Source organism: Neofelis nebulosa, chromosome 1 (genome assembly GCF_028018385.1).
Source record: "Neofelis nebulosa isolate mNeoNeb1 chromosome 1, mNeoNeb1.pri, whole genome shotgun sequence".
Taxonomy (NCBI): domain Eukaryota; kingdom Metazoa; phylum Chordata; class Mammalia; order Carnivora; family Felidae; genus Neofelis; species Neofelis nebulosa.
Genome location: NC_080782.1, coordinates 218,708,821 through 218,716,701, shown reverse-complemented (window position 1 = coordinate 218,716,701; position 7,881 = coordinate 218,708,821). Strand labels below are relative to the sequence as shown.

Genomic DNA, 7,881 nt, shown 5'->3' with positions numbered 1-7,881 from the left:
ACGACAGAAATCTCAAGGCATTTAACTCTTTTTCATTTTTTTCCTTCTTTAATGGCGTTCAAAGTTCAGAAGTCGTAGGCTCGTTGCAGAACGGGAAACAACATGAAACCGCACGGAACCAATATTCATCTCAGCACACCCCGCCTCCAACGGGCCTCCGCCTAATAATCCACAACTCCGAGGCATCCCTGCACTCACGCACATGTATGCATGCAGACGTGCACGGATACCGAAGGTTTTCTGGGCTTGGTTTAGACGTTTGTGGCCAAAATTTCGAAAATCACACTCTACACGTTGTTCTGCAACTTGCCTTTTTTGCTTGACAACATCACCGACATCCCGCAGTATCACTTCGTGACTGCAGCCCAACCGACCGATTCAGTGGGGGTTACCAAACGACAGCCAGCCAGCCAGCCACCTGTCTTTGCAAAAACAAAAAGTTTTATTCCAGCACAGCCACACCCATTCGTTTCCCCTACTGTCGACGGCTGCTCTTGTCCCGCAACCCAAAAGTAAGTCATCGTGATAGAGATCTTACAGGCTGTCTGACCCTTTAAAACACTTTTGCAAACCTCCTGCCTTGGGGGCACCCGGGGGGCTCAGCTGGTTGTGTCTGATGTCCGCTCAGGTTATGATCTCACTGTACGTGAGTTCGAGCCCCGCGTCCGGCTCTGCGCTGACAGCTCCGACCCTGGAGCCTACCTCGTATTCTCTCTCCCTCGCTCTCTGCCTGTCCCCCACTCCCTCGCGCTCCCTGTCTCTCAAAAACAAACTTTTTTTTAAATTTAAAAAAAAAAAAAAAAACAACCTTTCGCCAACCCCTGCCTTAAAACAGCAACCATTCATTTCCTCATGGTTCTGTAGATTAGCAGTTTGGGCAGGGCTCAGCCCGATAGTTCTTCTGCTGGTCTCAGCTAGGGTCACGCATGTGACTGGCCATTTAGCTAACTAGTCCCAAGGGCCGGGTTGGCAGCTGGTCCTGGCTGTCGGCGTGGGAACACGTGTCCGGATTTCTTCATATGGTGGCCGCATTCCAAGAGGTCACCCTCCAAGGCAGATACAAGTCTGCACATCCACAATGTCTAGTCCTATCATTTCAGGCATTTTTCTTTCGAATTTCTTCTCTTGTTTTATGTTTTTGTCAAACTTGTAAGAGGTCATCGTATATATAGATTTTAATACATTGTCTATCAAAGGCAATTTTACCCTCTATGTTCTCTATATTATACAGTCAGACTTGTCTCTTCTCTTTTATAGATACTGGGTTTTCAGTCTTCATTACCACCGTTTCTCCAAATCCTGGATTGTATTTGCATTTTCCCAGATTTCTTTTGTAATTTTTACTGTTCTCTTTTTACGTTAACTTTTTGATCCATTCATAATTTTATTCTATACTATAATAGGAGATAGGGAACCAACCTGATTTTCTTCTAGATGGAGAACTCCTTGGGCCAGTATCTTTGGTTAAATAAACCAAGCTCTTCCCACTAGGTAGAATCCATTTCTGGATTCTCTACTCTCCGCCACTTTCTCTTTGTCATCATGCTTATACCAGGTCAGTTTTGAGGCTTTAGAGTGTGTTCTGAAATCTGATCAAGGAAAAACCATCTTACTATTGTTTTCATATTTTTTCGCAAGTTCAGATACAATTATTCTTCCGCATAAACCTTAAGATCACATTACCCAATTAAAAACTAAGCAAACACATTAACACAACACTTCTGGGTTTCTAACTGCAATTGCATTATATTTCTATTAATTTGGGGGAATTGACATTTTTAGAACAATCATGTCTTCCCTTCCAAGAATATAGTATGATTTTTCATTTGTTCAAGTAAAATTTTTTCTTACATTTTATATCTTATGTTTCTTCGTCGGCATGTTATAAATTTTGTAACTACTGTTAATGACATTTTCAGGCTTTACGTGGGTATTGCTAAAACGGAGAAGAGTTATTATTTTGTACGTTTGGTTGGTATCCAAACGCTTTAACAAATTCTGTCTTCTAGTAGATGTTCAGAGAAAATAGTCACATCACATGCAAAAAAAAGTTTTGTCTCTTTTTTCTTATTGTTTCTATTGATTACAAAATCAACAATAATGCAGTCTGTAATAGTGCAAAGTCTGCTATAAGACAATCAACAGTTGAGCTCAAACGGAAAGAAGAGAACTTTTTACCGGGAACGAGGGAGGATACGGAGGGAAGGTGAGTGAGTGGTGTATACCCAGATCTCCATTATTCTCTCGGACCAATTTACCCAGTGAAACAGGAACCAAACATCTGAGAAATTTCTGGATGATTGCCAATATCCTGGAAAGTCCAGCCTACAGCTATACAGATATGTAAGCTGAAACACCTAAGTTCTATCAAATAGCACCAAACTACAACCAGGAAATAATTAATTTAGAAAGCACAGCTTAACCCCCAAAATCCCAGCTGGCTGTACAACTGATCTTATTAAACTCACAAAAACCCAACTCCACAGTGCACACCACACAAAATACAAAAATACAACTCTGCACAGTTGAACTTTCAGGACTCCATTTGTTGTATTGGTTTCAATGTTTTTGTCTCATGGTATTTTTTTTTTTTTTATGTTTATTTTTGAGATAGAGAGCACCAGTGTGGGAGGGGCAGAGAGAGACAGGGACAGAGGACCCAATGCGGGCTCTGTACTGAGAGCACAGCCTGATGTGGGGCTCAGACTCACAAACTGTGAGATCATGACCTGAGCTGAAGTCACAGGCTCAACTGAGCCACCCAGGCACCCCTGGGTTTTTTTGTTTGTTTGTTTTCTTTGTTTTGTTTTTTATTGTCCTTATCGCATTCCCTAGAGCCTTGAAGAAAAAATTGTTGAATAATAATGGCAGGAGGAGCCATCTCTGTGCAGTTCTTGCTTGACTTTAATATAAGTTGTTTTGCATTTTATTATTCATAATAATATTTGCTGGTGGCTTTTTTTTTTAATGTTTTTTTTTTTTTTTTTTTTGGGGGGACAGAGAGAGACAGAGCATGAACGGGGGAGGGGCAGAGAGAGAGGGAGACACAGAATCGGAAACAGGCTCCAGGCTCCGAGCCATCAGCCCAGAGCTGGTGGCTTTTGACAACTGGTCTTCATCATTATTAAGTCCCTTCCTTCTGATTAAGTCAGGAACGCCTTCGGCTAAAAGTAACAGAAAACCTGATTGTGGCTCGAACAAGAAATTTAGAGGGCAACAGCGACTGGTGTTCATTGAGCAGTTCGGCAAAGTCGAGAATGGAATATGTGGAATGAGGTGGCCCATTCCTACTGTGCTGAAAAGAGAGGACGAAGTGCTCACAAGAATTGTGAAGCCATGAAGAACAACAAGGGAACAAGGAAAGAGGCAGGGTAAGGGGTGGGCTATAGAGAAGAAAAGGAGAAAATCCTCTGATGTGGAGGGAAAAAGTCCTGCGGCATTTCCTGAGAGACAAAACGGACAACCCATGGAAGATAAGATTTTGATTTTAAAGCTTCAGGGGCACCTGGGTGGTTCGGTCGATTAAGCATCCGACTCCTGATTTCAGCTCAGGTCAGGATCTCACAGTTCATGAGTTCGAGCCTCCCATCAGGCTCTGCACTGCCAGTGTGGAGCCTGCTTGGGATTCTCATTCATTTTCTCTCTCCGTCTGTCTGTCTCTCTCTCTGTCTCTCTCTCTGTCTCTGCCCCTGCTCACGCGCTCTGTGTCTCTCTAAATAAATAAACGTAAATAAATTATTTAAAAGCTTTAGGTCACAGTGAACCTACAGACCTTCCCAGGAGGCTCCAGACATCACAAAAGTCTGTGTTACTAAATAATGGTGCCCTTCTGTACAGAAGTCCACTCTAGGACACTTCATTACAAAAGCTCACATTTCAGGACCAAATGAACAGAACTGGTAGGCACTTCCACTCAGAGACCTAGAAATAAAAATCCTCTAAGATGTGACAGCACTGGACCCTACAGGCTTCGAGCAGAAAGCAAGTGTTGATCGTGGTGGTTTCTTCTTAATGAGAGGCAGAGAGCCGGCCATTGGAACTTCAAAATAAAGCCTGGCTTTTCTCAGGAGCCCAGCACTCAGAGTATACATGTTTACCATCAAATACCTCATGCAAAAATAAGCTGGGCTCCTGGGGCTTCCTTGACTATTTCAGCAACGACTCAAAGCAAAGCTTCAGGCATGCATGCTACCATCAGAAGGTGGACACGGATTAGCTACACTGGGAAGTAAATTCCTTCTGGCTGCTGTACCACATCAAGTTTTCCTTTATCTGACTAGCTGGACCGGCGAAAGTCTGCGTTGTTTAGAATTCCTTTTCACCCTCGAATGGAAAAGTAAACCAATTCTATCCAAAATATTTAGGAAAAAAAAAATTCGTCATCAAGGAGTCTCCAAGTTAGATCCTGGATCGAAATAAAATATACTACACGATTTGTCTCACGAAAAATCAGCTTCCTTGCCGCAGCGTGGACAAGCTCCGATTTAATGGCACCATGAAAGTGTTTCCTGCTGTGCTGAGAGGCCAGATCGCATCATTCCTCTGTGAACTATGAAAGAAATCTATCCTTGAGGCCTTGTGGGCAAGAACACAGATTTAGGGGGTCAAAACACCAAGCATTTCCATTCATGACCTCACCACATGAACCCCTAATTAATTATGGGTATCCTAATGTGAAAAATACTCTCATAAGTGAAGGGTGACCTACTCCCATTCATAAGCAGACCACACATCAGTCATAACTCCCCCAACACCATGAAGGAGCTGCTCGATTTGTATCTGTGTTGAACTTCAAGTGCTGCATAATTTATATCTAAAATCCACTCTCATACATCTGCTCAAAGACCCACTCTGACCTTCGCTCCCAATCCCAACTGCATTAAAAGGGACTATAAATCACTGGAACACAGCACCCAGTCACAGCCCAGCTCTCTCAAAGCAGGCAAGTTTCTCACCTTGATGAGTTCATCATCCCCTAGAACAGGTTATAAAGATTGTTCACGTTTTGAGATAATAGTCCAAGGATTCTTTATTCTACCCTGTGGCTCACTCCTCACCTAGGTGAAGTGTATGCATACAGACAAAAGGAGCAGCTGGGCTTTCATTTATCCCTTCCTCGAGAAGACCACCCTCGGGCCCATGCTTACACCCACCAATGGACCTGTCCTCAATTTAACAGAGCTCTGGTTTCGTCTCAACAGACCTTATATCCAGGGATAGCACAAAATATAAGGATATGATCCTTACATCTAAAGATCTCCTTGGGGTGCCTGGGTGGCTCAGTCGGTTGAGCATCTGACTCTTGGTTTTGGCTCAGGTCGTGATCTCACAGTTTGTGAGTTCGAGCCCCACCTGGGACTTCGTGCTGACGGTGCAGAGCCTGCTTGGGATTCCGTCTCTCCCTCCCTCTCTCCCTCTCTCTCTCTCTCTCTCTCTCTGACCCTCCTGAGCTTGTGTGCTCACTCGCTCTAAGTAAATTATAAATGAAAAAATAAAAATAAATAAAGATCTCCTTGACTCTGGATCAAAAGTGAGAATACATGTTTACATTGTCCTTTCCTTACAGCAAAGCTTTGTTTTAAAGTACAAATATTTGGGGCACCCGGGTGTCTCAGTCGGTTGAGCGTGCGACTTCGGCTCAGGTCATGATCTCACAGTTGGTGGGTTCGAGCCCCGCATCAGGCTTTGTCCTGACCGCTTGCTCAGAGCCTGGAGCCTGCTTCAGATTCTGTCTCTCCTTCTCTCTCTGCCCACCCCCCACCCGCTCACGCTTTGTCTCACTCTGTTTCTCAAAAATAAATAAATGTAAAAAAAATTTTTTTTGAGTACAAATATTTGATTCCTAAACAACACTATTTTGTTTTCTCTGCTTTGCCAGGGAAGGAAATCTTTGAAAATTTCTCAGTCCCAGATGCAGTTAAATCAGTTGTGCTGATAATGCAGATAGCACAAAGTCTACTCCCCCACCCTCACCGAAAATCATTAGAGAGAACCAGAAGCCCTGAGGCAAACAGGTGCAGCAAAAAGAGGCTTCTCCTAGCAGTTTCCAGGGAGATTTTCCAGAGATCCAGGAAGAACTGTGAGGAAGTCTCACTACCAACGGCCACCAGCAGTGGGGCAGCTCGGGATTTTCCTTGGCAACCGTGATGTCATCTGTATCTTAGAAGGGGCTCGGTCCATCCAGGGTGGTGGCAGAGGGCTGGTAGGCTGGGACGATGGCCAAGCTTGGCATCCCATGCGTAGGTCTAGAGAGGACTAGTGTTCTTGATATTGACATTTGTAGGTCCTGTTCGAGGGGCTCTGGGCCGATGACCCCCACAATGGCATATCTGACTGAGGCCCTGTCCCCGCAATCTACCAGGAATACATGTTGTTGGCTCCTTGCAGAGGCACACACAACTTAGGAGTATCCTAAACGCAAGCAGACCACCCTGCTAGAAAGAAGGTGAAGGAGCTTAGAACATACCTCTTTACCTTCTAGTTTATTAAGAGGTTTGAAGTTTCCCAGGCGGGAGATAACACCACAAGAAGAAGAATCTTCCAGATTGGCCACCATATACAGTACAGTTAGATCTGCTGTACAACCAAATATATGCTGTGGTGAGACTCGCACGTGGTGTTTGATTTCTTTCCTTCTCTTTCCTTTTTTCCCCCCATTTTTAGCTAATTCTTCAGCAATGACTTCTTTCTGGTGGCCAAGGGCTCTGTACAGAAGAGCCAAGTCAACGATGTACTGATCTCTGTGTCCTTCCTATATTCTTGAGCACGGAGACCTTTCTCTGGTCTCTCTTCCTCTGGGGTACAATTTGCATGGCTGGAATACATAAGGAAGGAGGGTGTCCTTCCATTCTTCAACTAGAGAAGGTATACGAGGGAAACATCACTTCCAGGAGAGGAAAAGCTGATTGTACATGAAGAGGCAAGATTTGCAAAATATTTTTGCACCCCTTGTGCCCTTTAGGAAAAAAAAAATGTTCTCAGAGTTTCAGTTGTCAGGCCAGTTAGGATGAAAAGGTAGAAATCCAAATGAGAGTAAGAATCAAGAACGATTACCTACCACTAATCAGGATGTGATGTTTGGAACCCAGTAATGAGTAAGACCCTGATGATGGTTAAAACAAAGCCCCCAGTGCCTGGATTCTAAAAGGGGATGAAGGGGACACCTGGGTGGCTCAGTTGGTCAAGTGTCCGACTTTGGCTCAGGTCATGATCTTACAGCTCATGAGTTCGAGTCCCGCATGGGGCTCTGTGCTGACAGCTCAGAGCCTGGAGCCTGCTCCAGATTCTGTGTCCCCCGTCTCTCTCTCTCTGCCTCTCCCCCACTTGTGCTCTCTCCCCTCTCTCTTTCTCTCTCAAAAAAAAAAAAAGCATTAAAAAAATTTTTTAAATAAAAGGGGATAAATGTGGTACCCAACTTTATAAAGAACAGGAGCCCTTGGCAATTGCCAAGTGTTCTGTCAAACGGTAATATCTGGAAAGATGTTCAGTTGGATTCTCCCTGAGTCTGCAGTCGCCTGGAACGATTTGAATAAACGACAGAGAAACCATTGGCATGGCTTGTGAAAAGCAAATGAGCAGCCTACCTTCACTTGGCTCTGTGGAAGAGTGACAGGCAGATGCTAGAACGCAGTAGATGTTATCTCCAAAAACTTCAGTGAGGCTCTGGGAGCTCTCATTGCCACCAGCAACCTAAGGAATTGGCCTTTGAGTGAGGGATCTTGGGAGCTGGTGGCTGGAGAGGACAGAAATCCCAGCTTTGGGAATGAAGAGAAGACAGAAGGCAGGGGACTCCCCACCAGGCAGGAGAGAGGTCCGTTCACCTCTGTCCTGCTTCAGGGGTAGGCGGATAGGCGGACGGCGGCAGGATTTCTCTGGGCTCCG

At 44.5% G+C, this 7,881-nt stretch overlaps 1 long non-coding RNA gene across 1 annotated transcript; it reads left to right on the top strand.

Annotated features, from left to right (window-relative positions):
* Positions 1-400: 400 nt before the first annotated feature.
* On the top strand, positions 401-6,606 carry LOC131485487 (uncharacterized). The gene is made up of 2 exons (XR_009248869.1): positions 401-516; positions 5,884-6,606. It is a non-coding gene; the product is annotated as an uncharacterized LOC131485487 (long non-coding RNA).
* The last annotated feature ends 1,275 nt before the right edge of the window (positions 6,607-7,881 follow it).